Source organism: Tamandua tetradactyla, chromosome 8, assembly GCF_023851605.1.
Source record: "Tamandua tetradactyla isolate mTamTet1 chromosome 8, mTamTet1.pri, whole genome shotgun sequence".
In the NCBI taxonomy this organism is placed as follows: Eukaryota; Metazoa; Chordata; class Mammalia; order Pilosa; family Myrmecophagidae; genus Tamandua; species Tamandua tetradactyla.
The window spans coordinates 113,548,114-113,560,620 of NC_135334.1; the positions used below are offsets into that span (position 1 = coordinate 113,548,114).

Consider the following 12,507-nt stretch of genomic DNA (forward strand, 5'->3'; position numbering starts at 1 on the left):
GCTTCCATTCCTTTCAGCTTCTGATCCGGTGGCTTTCTCTTTGTGTCCTGCAGATCTTCTCTTAGAGTCTTCAGGGCGTTTCTCTCTTTAAGCATCTGTGGGGCCTCTCTTAGCTTCTCTGGGGCAAACTCTAGATTTCATCTGTTAGCTTTCCTTGGCTCTCTCCATTTTCTGGCTCTTTCAATTTCTGTAGGTCCTGGCTTAGCATCTGCTGGGATGTTTCTGTCTAAGCTTTCTCTCTCCATGAACTCTCTTAAAGGACTCCAGTAAGTGGATTAAGACCCAGTTTGAATCGACAGGGTCACATCTTCATGGAGACAACTTAATTAAAATGTCTCATTCTCCACTGGGTCTGCCCCCATATGATTGAATTAAAAGAGCATAGGCCTTTCTGGGGTGTATAACAGATTCAAACCAGTATAGTACATATAAACATTTCAGTCAATTTAAGGAGTTTGGTGGACTTGACTGATCATTCAGATCTGTGCAGGAGATAGCGGCGAAATAAAAGGATAGGGGTTCAAATTCCCCATTAAGTTCAGCATTAATGACCTGAAAGCTTGTATATTGCCCTGAAAGAAATGTTTATCTCCTGAGCTGTAGTGCCAAGATTTATGAAAACCAAGCCTAGAATGTCTTATCCTTCAGTGACTGAAGTTCAACACAAATGGAATTCCCAATTCAGGGTGACTTTGCTAATATGAGGGCAGATTGGGAAGGATTGTGAGGCTTAAAAAATGAAGTGGGGTTATAGGGCAGATCCTGATGAAGCTGGAGATATTAAACCCAGAAATTCTGCTGTCTCCTTAGATAGTAGAAGCAGGCTTTGCACCTTTGCCTGAGGAAGTTAGCCCAGATTTGACTAAAGAAACTGTAAAAATCTCCCTTGAAGTAGTTGCCTTGCATGACACTGCTGATTCTCTGAGGACCTAACCCAGCCACTCCTCTTTGCTTCTAGACCTAAAGTAGACTCAAGTCCAAGAAGGCCTCAAAGGGTGAGGTACAAAGCGTGACCCAGGAGGAAGTGCATTACACACCAAAAGAATCTGCATGTTCTCCCCATTTTATTTAGAAATCTGGGAAATATTTGTGAGAATGGATCTTAAGTCAGTGGGATCATGGTGGAGGTGATATTGCATTGAATCAGGCCAAACATACTGATATGGCTCCACTAAGAAGAGATTGTGGATTCAATGTTTTAGTTTGAGGGGTTAGTAAAGTCTGACTGGTTGGTTGGCTGAAACATGGTTGGCCTATATTAATGAAGTAAAAAATGGCAGAACTTCCATGTATATTGTAGGGAAAGGTATCTGAAAGCTTAGTGAGATTGACTATAGAGTAGATTTATGATATAAAACCTGCTCACCCACCTCAGGAGGGCCCAGAGAACATACTATTTACTGTATCTGTGCAAAATAAGTTTGTGAGGGGAGCCTAAGCATATCTGAAGAGCTCTGTGCTAACTCTTCTCTGAAGGTCAGAAATTGTAGTGGGAACTTGTACCAGTGAAGGGAGATCCCTAAAATCATTGGGGGATAATGATTTCCTGAGGTGACAGGGGCTGAGTGGTGGCACTTAATAACCAAATGCAAGAAAGCATAGCTACTATAATGGACAATGGAATCAAAGCAGTAATTGGAATATTATGACTCGGAGAGATATCTGTCATTGTCTAGTTGATCATGGTGTCCTTAGAAAAGAAATGGATAGTCAGTATAGCAAATTCTTACTTCTCTGTATAACTGGAGGAGTTCTAGGTCTAGAGAATAGGAGTCTCATTTAAACAGCAAATCAAGGGTCTCAGTCCCTCAATTAATTCCTAGATTTGAGCCAGTTTACAGGCTCAGAACCTCTTGGGGAAGGACCAAATTTACCTTCAAAATTTCATACTCTTAATCTATCTAGAAGTCTTTTTTCCCAAAGGGACCTACATTCATTTGTCATGGTAATTGTGTGTTGGAAAGGAGAAATAATCAGACTTTTGGGGGATTACTAGACATTGGCTCTGAACTGATAGTAGTATCTGGAGACCTGGAACATCACAGCGGTCCACTGGTGAGTCAGAGTAGGGGCTTATGGAGGTCAAGTATTCAATGGAGATTTAACTTAGGTCCATATCACAGTGTGCTAGTGTGCCCCCAAGTCCATTCTGTGATGATTCCCCAGTTAAAAATGCAAAAGATGAATAGACATGCTCAACAACTGGTAGCATCCCCACATTGGTTCCCTGACCTCGGGAATAAGGGTTATTATGGTAGGGAAGGGTAATAAAGAGACACTAGAACTTCTTCTTCCTTCAAAAATAGTAAACTGAAACAATACTGCATTCCTAGAGGGATTGTAGAGATTAGTGACACCATCAAGGACTTGAAAGATGCAGAGATGGTGATTCCAATTGCATTCGCACTCACTTATCTATTTGGTCTGTCCAGAAAACAGATGGATATTGGAGAATGACATTGGATTATCTAGAAACCTAACCAGATGGTGATTCCAATCTTAGCTACTTTCCCAGATATAGTTTATTGCTTGAGCAAATTAATACAACTCCTTGTACCTGGAATGCAATTATTAGGCTGGCAAATGATTATTTTCCTGATACTTCTTAGTAAAGCAGTTTGTATTTAGCTGCCAAGGCCAATGATGCATCTTCACCATCCTTCACTATCACCTAGGGATATAATAACTCTCCAGCCCTATGTTGTAATGTAGTCCACAAGAACCTTAATTGCCTTTTCCTTTCACAAGGCTTCATACTGGTCCATTGCATCAATGACATTATGTTGATCAACCCTACCAAGGAAGAAAGAGCAACTACTCCAGATTTATTGGTAAGACATATTTGCATGTCTGAGGGTGAGAGATAAGTCCAATAAAATTTCAGTGGCCTTCCCCCTCAGAGAAATTTCTAGGGCCCCAGTTCTGTAGAGCATGTTAATATAGTTCTCTTAATTGAAGAGGCACAATGCCTAGAAGTCTTGTCTGTATTTTGGCGGCAAAATTCCTCATTTGGATGTTCCTCTGTGCCATTACCAAGTGACCCAAAAAGCTGCAAGTGTTGAGTAAGATCCAGGACAAGAGAAGGCATGTCAATGGTTCTGCACTACCATACATGCTGCTTTGCCACTTTGATCATATATTCCTATATATCTGATGGCATTTGAAGTGTCAGGGCAGATAGAGATCATAATCTAGACCATTATGATTTAGGAGAAAGGCTCTGCCATGCTCTGTGGACAGCCTGCTTTCTTTTTGAGAAACAGCTTTTGGCTTGCTACTGGGCCTTAGTAGAGACTAAATACTTTACCATGGTCCACCAAGATACCATGCCATCTGAGTTGCCCATCATGGACTAGGCATTGCTTGACTTCCAATGCATTTAGTTGGACATGTATAACACCATTGTACTGTAAAATGGAGTTGTGTATATGCGATTGAGTTGAACAGGCCCTGGGCACAAGTAACTTGCTTGAAGAATTAGCAATGGCCTTTGTTCCTATTCCCGTTACATAACCTTTTCTCTTCCTGCCAAAACCTTTGGCTGAGGAAGAAAAACCCAGACCTGTTTACAGATGGTTCTGCATGATATGCAGGCACCACCTTAAAGTGGACAGCCACAGCATGACAGCCCATTTCTGGGACATTCCTAAAGGATAATGGTAAAATAAAGTCCTCTTAGTGGGCAAAAATTCAAGCAGTGCACCTGGTTGTTCATTTTGCCTGGAAGGAGATATGATCAGAAATAAGAATCTATTCTAATTTATGGACTGTGGTCAGTGGTTTGGCTGGATGGTCAGGATCTTGGAAGGAACATGGTGGGATAATTGGTGACAAGGAGATCTGGGAAGAGGTATGCAGATCTAAATCTCACATTGGGCAAATTATGTGAAATTATTTGACATATTTAGATGGGACACAATGCTCACTAAAAGGTGGCCTCAGTAGAGGAGGATTTTGATAATCCAGGGGATATGATATATTTCTCTAAAGTGGAGAGGCACAATGCCTAGAAGAATATCCTGTTCTGTGGCTACCAGTCAGCTTCTTTCCCCAGCCATGTCTGTCATTTCCTGATGGGCTTATTAACAACATGGCCATGGTGTCTGGGATGGAGGTTATGCATGGGGTCAGAAACATGGTTTTCTACTTACCAAGGGGAGTAACTACAGATACTGCTGAACACCTAATTTTCCAGGAGCAGAGATCAATGCTAATCCTGTTATGGCACCATCCCCTGGGGACATTAGCCAGCTACCTGGTGACAGGTTGATTACATCGGACTACTTCTATCCTTTAAGGGGGAATGCTTTGTTCTTGCTGGCATAGACAAGTACTCTGGATATGGACGTACCTTCCCCACATGAAATGCTTCTGCTTAAACATTTGGACATTCATTATAAATATTCAAAATGGAGTAGACCTTCCCCAAAACATGTGAATATATATTAAATTAGTAACTTGTTGGAATTACCAGAGGTGTAGAAGAGGGTGACAGATTTACATCAGATGGAAAGTACTCAGGGAGGATTGATAAATAGGACAAGATTTTAATGGAGACCTTAAGATCAGTTGGTCCTGGCTTCAACATGTAAAGAGCTTGGAAGTCATCACTCTGACTTTTTGAACAAGTACAATGCTAGATAAAATGAAAAATGACAATTCTTATTAGATGCGTAGGAAAATTGAGGTCATAGAGACCTCAAACTTCTGGGCAAACCTGGAGAGAGAAGTGGATATAGAGAATTATAGCTTACTATGAGCAGGAGCCCAGCAGCTGAAGCCTGTCCTGGAAGCTGGTACCAGTGGGAGCACTTAAGCTGTAATTGAAGGATTGCTAGAGGCTCGGTGTGGATTCTTTAAGAGTTAAAAACTCAAGGGGGGGCGGGCCGCGGTGGCTCAGCGGGCAAAGTGCTTGCCTGCTATGCCGGAGGACCTCGGTTCGATTCCCGGCCCCAGCCCATGTAACAAAAACGGAGAAACAGAATACAATAAAACAAGAAAAATGTTTAAAAATGTTTCCCTTTCTTCCTTCCTTCCTTCCTTCTATCCTTCCTTCCTTCTCTCTGTCTTTCCTTTAAAAAAAAAAAACAAAAAAAAAAACTCAAGGGGGCCTAGTCATAGGAAGGTCCTCACACTGCATTTTGCTTCTAGAACCTGCACTGGCTCTCACTGTAAAGATCAGAAGAGAATGCCAGGGTGCTTTCAGCAGGGAGAGGATGATAGTAAGCATTTTGAAATACACCCCGAGTAATAGTAGCCATTTTGAAACACACCCAGAATGTTTTATTCTTTGTCCTATTCTCTGTAAGGAGGACCTACTTCCAGGGGAATACTTTAACAAAGCCTTATTTGGCCTGGAGAAGTGTAATTGGCCAGTCCCCTTAGCCTTACACGAGAGGAAGAGGAAAAAAAAACCAAACACACACACACACACAAAGAAACTCTTCTGAAGGTCACAGCCAGGGACTCTGGCCTACCCCTCCAAAAAACAAACAAACATACAAGCAAACAAGAAAAACAACCCAAAAACAAAAATTAGAAAAACAACAAAACAGCAAAAACAGAGATTTAATCATATGATTGAATCATAATCATATGCTTTGCCTTCCCAGTACTTTACTATTACACCAACAGGGCTTCAGTGTAATAACAGTGAGTTACAATTAGAAATCTGCAAGTCACAGACTCCATTTAGGAAACCCAAAGATAACAATGGAAACTGAAGCCTCTGGCACCTACAGCTACAGCAAACCTTTAGGCACGGCCTACCTCCCAGTCAGATAAACATAAAAACCTCAGGTCCTAGTTACTTCATTTCCTATTAACCAATGCATGTTACCTGGCCTTCCACAAAAAAACTGCAAGCCGTACTGAAGGGCAAGAAAAAAAGCAATTTGAAGAGACAAAGCAAGCATCAGAACATACTCAGATATGACAGAGGTTTTGGAGTTAAGAATGACTATGACTAATATGCTGAAGCTCTCATGGAAAAAGTAGGCAACATTCACGAACAGATGAGTAATTTAAGCTGAGTGGTAGATTTTCTAAGAAAGAATCAAAAGGAAATGTTAGAAATCAGAAACACCATAACAGAATGAACAATGCCCTTGATGGGCTCACCATAAATTGGACATGGCTGAGGAGGGAATGAGTTTGAAGACATCGATAGAAGGATCCAAGCTTAAATGCAAAAGGAAAAGAGACTGTCACATATAGAAGAGAATATCCAATAAATGTCACAGAAGTTTTAACATGTATATAATGGGAATGCTAGAAAAAGAAGGAGAGAAAGGAGCAGAAGAAACAGCTGAAGTAATAATGGCTGGGAATTTTCCAAAAACAATGACAGTCCCCAAATCACAGATCTGGGAAGCTGAAAGAATACCAAATTGGATAAATACCAAAAAACTCCACCTTGGAATGTATAATACTCAAACTGTGGAAAACCAAAGGTGATGATCAGATAGTCCCACCCAGCAAGACAGCGAAGAGGTACCTAGTTTTCTCCTGCCAGTAGCGCAGCATAAATGAAAATTGGAGAGTGGAGAGTTTTTGTGGGGGAGTGTGGAACTGGGGAGCTGGTAGCCTGACGATAGGCAGCCAAGAATGGTCTTTGTGGTTTGGACTTCATTCTGTAATAAATAGGAAATTATTGATAGATTGAGAGATGAGAAATGATTAAGTCAAAAGAGAATTTTGGGGCCTATTGTTAACAGGTTTTATTGGGGAAAAATCATTTTCAGGTGAAGAAACTAAACACTCTGCTGTTACTAGGTGAATTATGAGGGAATGAACTCTGATATGGTAGTGAGAATACAAGACAGAATAAAAGGGAAAAATTTAACAATGTTTTGAAAGGAAAAACTAAAAGGACCTTGAAAAGATTGCATTGAATGTGTTCTTTGTAGTGAGTGTATGTGTGTATGTGTATGGAAATTGGGAATGATAAAGATAAATTTTATATGATTTGTATGTGGGTTGATATGTGTTATAGTGTGTCTGGTTGAGAAGATAAAAGGGAGAATGCAAAGATGATGCCATGATTTTCATGTTGGATAACTGAGAAAGGATGGTGCTGCCAATAAGAGGAACAGAGGAGAAAAAAATTGTGCTCCATTTCAGACTAATACCAAACAGTTACTACATGTTGGGCACTGTTCTAAGTATGTTTCATGTTGTACCTTATTTACTTTCTACATTAATCTGATAGTAGGTACTATTCTTATTCCTATTTTATAGATGAGAAAACTGAGGCACAAAGAGGCTAAGGCAACACGCAGTTGAAGTGAATGGAAACATTCAAGAGGAAATGGTTTAAATATGGAAATAGATTTTAAAAAGGAGATGGAGTGGATATGTATACTCAAGTTTATATTCACATTATTTACATGGATTTATGAAGTCAGTGTGCTGGTTTGCTGCCCTGAATAGGAAAACAAAGTCATTAAACTAATCCCATTTTAAGCAATAACATGCAGGCTGAGATAAAGAAAGTCACATAGCTTTATCCCCACTTCAGTTGATGTTCTTAATTATAATATTATTGATCTTCTGTAAGAAAGCCTTGGGGCAGAGGCAGAATTAAAATTAATCATCTTGAACATTAAAATCAATGCTCAAAAACATGTGAAACTTGTAATAACTCATAGCAATCAGCCTCTCATACGTATTTTGCTACATTCTTGCATATTAAAAAGGTACCTCTTAGACACAGGCCTAATTATTTATACATTTCAAATCTCCAGTGCCTTTTATAAATATACCGTAACAAATATTTCTAAGTAATGCTCAGTTCAATGCCTTAAATTATTGATCTTCTTGTGAATGAATGATTGGGTTTTAAAGAGATTTGAGGTTTCCCCAAATGTGCTCTATGAAACCTTATTTAATGAACATACCATGTACCTCTAACAAGCAGTGCTGTGGTCAAATAAGTTGGAGAATATGTTGTAACAAATTTAAACTGGTTTTGTTACTGCAGCATGTCTCAAAATGTTTACTATGCTACTGTAAATTCTGAATCATCAAGGTGGAGATGCAGCATGCAATATTCCAAAGCTAATTTTTCCACCTAGCTCCTTTTCTTTTTTTTTGAGGGTTATCCTAAAAGGGAGTGCTTGTGTTAAATAGAGAACGTTTGGGAAACACTGAGGTAAGTAAGAAATATAAGTATATTATAACATAGCTTATGTTTTAATTTATAACATATAATACGTATTATATATAATAATATTCAATTACCATATTATATTTTATTCCTTATTATAATAGATAATAGTATAATTCTCTTTGTAAGATAATAATTAGTTATCATTTTTATGTATGATTAGCATTATTTTCCAATTATAAATCACAGAGAATAAAAATAATTATGAAAAAGACAGTAAAATTATCCTTAAAACTTCCATCTAGAGATGATTACTGTGGTGGGTAGAAGTTCTATGTACCCCAGAAAAACACATTCTTAAACAATTCCTGTGGGTATAAATCCACTGTAAGTATGCCCTTTTTTTTTTTTTAAGTTTAAATGCATTTTTATCTTTAGACAACCTACATAACATGGTTTTCTTAAAAACAATCCCTCCACTCCAAATAAATCAAGGTCAAAATAAGAGTTCAAGATGGCATCAGTCCATCTGTCTAATTCCTACTATTGTTTGTATGAGAAGCAGCAGCTAGTTATGATGATAAGTGATAGCTCCAAGGCATTGCCAAGTTTGTTAACATTCTCCATTTCTAAACCATCCTTATAAAAATTCACATATGGGGTCACCCCATCCTCATGGTAGTCCAGGAGAGCAATTAGACCATCGAGATTCATGTTTTCAGCAAGAAAGAACTGGTAGTTTTTGAAATTAGCAAAGACGTGCTTGATTTGTTTTGCAGCCCCTGTCATAAAAGATTTTACTCTTTCTGGTCTGTTTTTCACGTTTACCTTTGATTGGGTTCATGTTAACTTTGATGTACTTCTTGTAGGCTTCTTTTGTGAAGGTTTCCTGCAAGTGGTGGTTCATGACAATGTCAACACTGGTGATGACTGTGCTTTCGGTACCTTCACCCTCGGGGCCTTTGGTGGAGGCATTTCCACCAATTAACGCATCATCAATGCCTAATCAATGCCACCTCTGTCCTTCTGACCATCTTTCCCTCCACCTCCAGGCACAGCCCATCCACAATTTCCTGGATCTTGTAAATGTCAGAGAACATCTCATCACGGCTGTTGAGGTCCCAGTAGATGATCCTGATGGTGGCTGGGGGGAGGTGGCTGCAGCAGCAGCAGCAGCAGCACGGGTGTGGCAGGAGCCCAGAGCTCAGAGCCAACAGAGTGGTCAGAGTGGTGCTGGGTGGAGGGGGCACAGATGGAAAAGCAGTAGGCCCTTTTGATGAGGCTATATAAATTAAGGTGTGCCCAGCTCATTCAGGATGGGACTTAATTCTGTCACTTTTTAAACAGAATGGATACAGAGGGAGAGAGAGAACGCCACTAAAGCAAGAAGCAGAAAACAACAAAACCCAAAAGCGAAGGGAGAGACTAGCAGATGGCACCATGTGTCTTGCCATGTGGTACAGCAGCCAAGATTCACTGGTAGCCAGTCTTTGGGAAGAAAGCATTGCCTTGATGATGCCTTAATTTGGATATTTTCTCAGAATCCAAACTGTAAGCTGGTCAATTCTCATTGTTCGAGCCAAACCTTTCATAGCATTTCATTTAAACAGCCTTGGAAGCTTAAGTCAATTTTGGTACTGGGAAAGTACAGTGCTACTATTGCAAATCCAAAAATGTGGCAATGGCTTTGAATTGGGTAATGGGTAGAGGCTGTAAGAATTGTGAGGTGTTTTATAGAAAAGGCTTAAATTGTGTTGAAGAGACAGTAGAAATATGGATGCTAAAGATACTCCTGATGAGGCCTTAGAAGAAGATGACGTATGTGTCTATTGGAAACTGGAGAAAAATATGATCCTTTTTTATAATGGCAGAGAACTTGGCAAAATTGAGGTTTATAAATTTTCCTTTTTTAAAATTTAAAGCAGTTTTATTGAGATAGACCTGCATACCATGCAATCCATCCAAAGTGTAAATCAGTGGCTTTTTGTATATTCATAGGGTTCTATGTTCATCATCACAATAAATTTTAGAGTATTTTCACTACTCAAAAAGAAAAATCCATACCCTAAGCAGTCACCTCTCAATTCCTGTATCCTTCCATAGCCCTATATAATCACTATTTCTGTCTCTGTAAATTTATCTATGCTTATATTTTATATAAATCCAATCATAGAATATGTAGTACTTTGTGTCTTGTTTCTTTCACATAGCATAGGGTTTTAAAATTATTATTATTTTCATTAGAGAAGTTGTAGGCTTACAGAAAACTCATGTAAAAATACAGTATTCCCATATACCCCCCTATTTGAATTAGTGTGGTACCTTTGTTACATTAATGAAAGGATATTAGAATAGTACTATTAACTATAATCCATAGCTTACATTAGGTTTATTTTTCACATATACCACCCTATTAATAATACCTTGTTATAATTTAGGAAATAACATGCTTATATTTATACTATTAAAGCCAGTCCACAACAGGATTTACTGTGTTATACAGTCTAGTGGCTTCTTTTGGGGGGGGGGGGTGTTGGGGTGGGTACATGGTCCAGGAATTGAACCCAGGTCTCTTGCAGTCTATCACTGAACCACCCGTGCACCCAACAGTCCAATGTTTTATCTCCTAACTTTCAGACTAGTGACATACATGACCCAAAACATCCCATTTCAGATATATTCACCCACATAATTCAGTGCAGTCTATTACATCACGATAATATGCTACCATCACCACCATCCATTTCCAAACATTTACAATCAACCTAAATAGAAATTCTGCACAAATTAAGCCCCGGCTCCCTATTTTCTACCCAAATCTATCCTCTGGTAACCAATATTCTAGATTCTAACTCTATGAGTTTCTTTTTATAATTAACTCCAGTCAGTGAGCTCATACGATATTTGTCTTTAATGTCTGTCTTATTTCACTCAGCATTATATTCTCAAAACTCATTCATGTTGCATGCATTGGGGCTACATTCAACTTAATAATTTTCCAACTATGTATATACCACATTTTGTTAAGCACCCTTGGGTTGCTTCCATCTTTTGGCAACTGTGAATAATGCCACTATGAACATCAGTGTATAAATATCTGTTTGAGTACCTGCTTTCAGTTCTTCTGAGTATTTACCCTGAGTGGGATTGCTGGGTCATATGGTAATTATATATTTCACTTCATAAGGAGCAACCAGAATGTCTTCCATTTTACATTCCTCACAGCAATGAATAAGTGTTCCTATTTCTCCATGTCCTCTCCAATACTTGAAATTTTAGTTTAATTTTTAATGTTAGCCACTCTAGTAGGTATGAGATGATATCTCATTGTGGTTTTGATTTGTATTTCCCTAATAGCTAGTGATGTTGAGCATCTTTTCAAGTGCTTTTTAGTTTTCAAGAAATGTGCATTCAAGGCTTTTGCCCCTTTTTAATTGGGTTGTTTGTCTCTTTTTATTGCTGAGTTGGAGGATTTCTTTATACCTTCTGGGTATTAAACCCTTATTGGATATTTCGTAGATTGGGTAGTTGTCTTTTTGCTTTCATGACAAGGTCCTTTGATGTACAAAGTTTTCAATTTTGAGGAGGTCCTATTTATTTATTTTTTCTTCTGTTGCTTGTACTTTGGGTGTAAAGAAACCATTGCCTAACATAAGATCCTGAGGATTCTTCCCTACATTTTCTTCTAGGAGTTTTTAGTCCTGGCATTATGTTTAGGTCTTTGATTCATTTTGAAGTAATTTTTGCATATGATGTGTGATAAATGTCCTCATTCATTCTTTTACTATGCACTTTTGATCACTGTAGCTTTGTAATTTGCTTTAAAATGAGAAAGTGCGATTCCTTCAATTTTATATTTTTTCTTCATGATGATTCTGGTTATTTTGAACCCCTTACCCTTCCAAATAAATCTGATAATTAGCTTTTTCATTTCTGCAAAGAAGGCTGTTGGAGTTTTGATTTGGATTGTGTTGAATCTGGAAATCATTTTGGGAAAAATTGACATCTTGATGATGTTTAATCTTCCAATCTGTGAACATACTACGACCTTCCATTTATTTAGATCTTCTTTGATTTCTTTTAGCAATGTTTTGTAGTTTTCTGGGGACCAGTACTTTACATTCCTGGCTAGATTTATTTCTGGATATATGATTATCTTAGTTGCTATTGTAAATGTCCTATTTTTCTTGATTTCCTCCTTAGCTTGCTCTTTAATGCATAGAAACAATAATGATTTTTGCATGTTGATTTTGTTCATTCACTGTAGTAGTTTTGCCGTATCTTTTTTGGACTTTATCGCAGATCATATCATTTGCAAATAGCATGAGTTTTACTTATTCCTCTCCAAGTTGTATGTATTTTGTTTCTTTTCTCTTGTCTGATTGCTTGGGCTAAAACTT

The 12,507-nt window shown here is 38.3% G+C and overlaps 1 pseudogene; it reads right to left on the reverse strand.

Annotated features, from left to right (window-relative positions):
* Positions 1 to 8,650: 8,650 nt before the first annotated feature.
* The window catches only part of LOC143645278 (uncharacterized), a 129,029-nt pseudogene continuing 125,172 nt past the window's right edge, over positions 8,651 to 12,507 (reverse strand).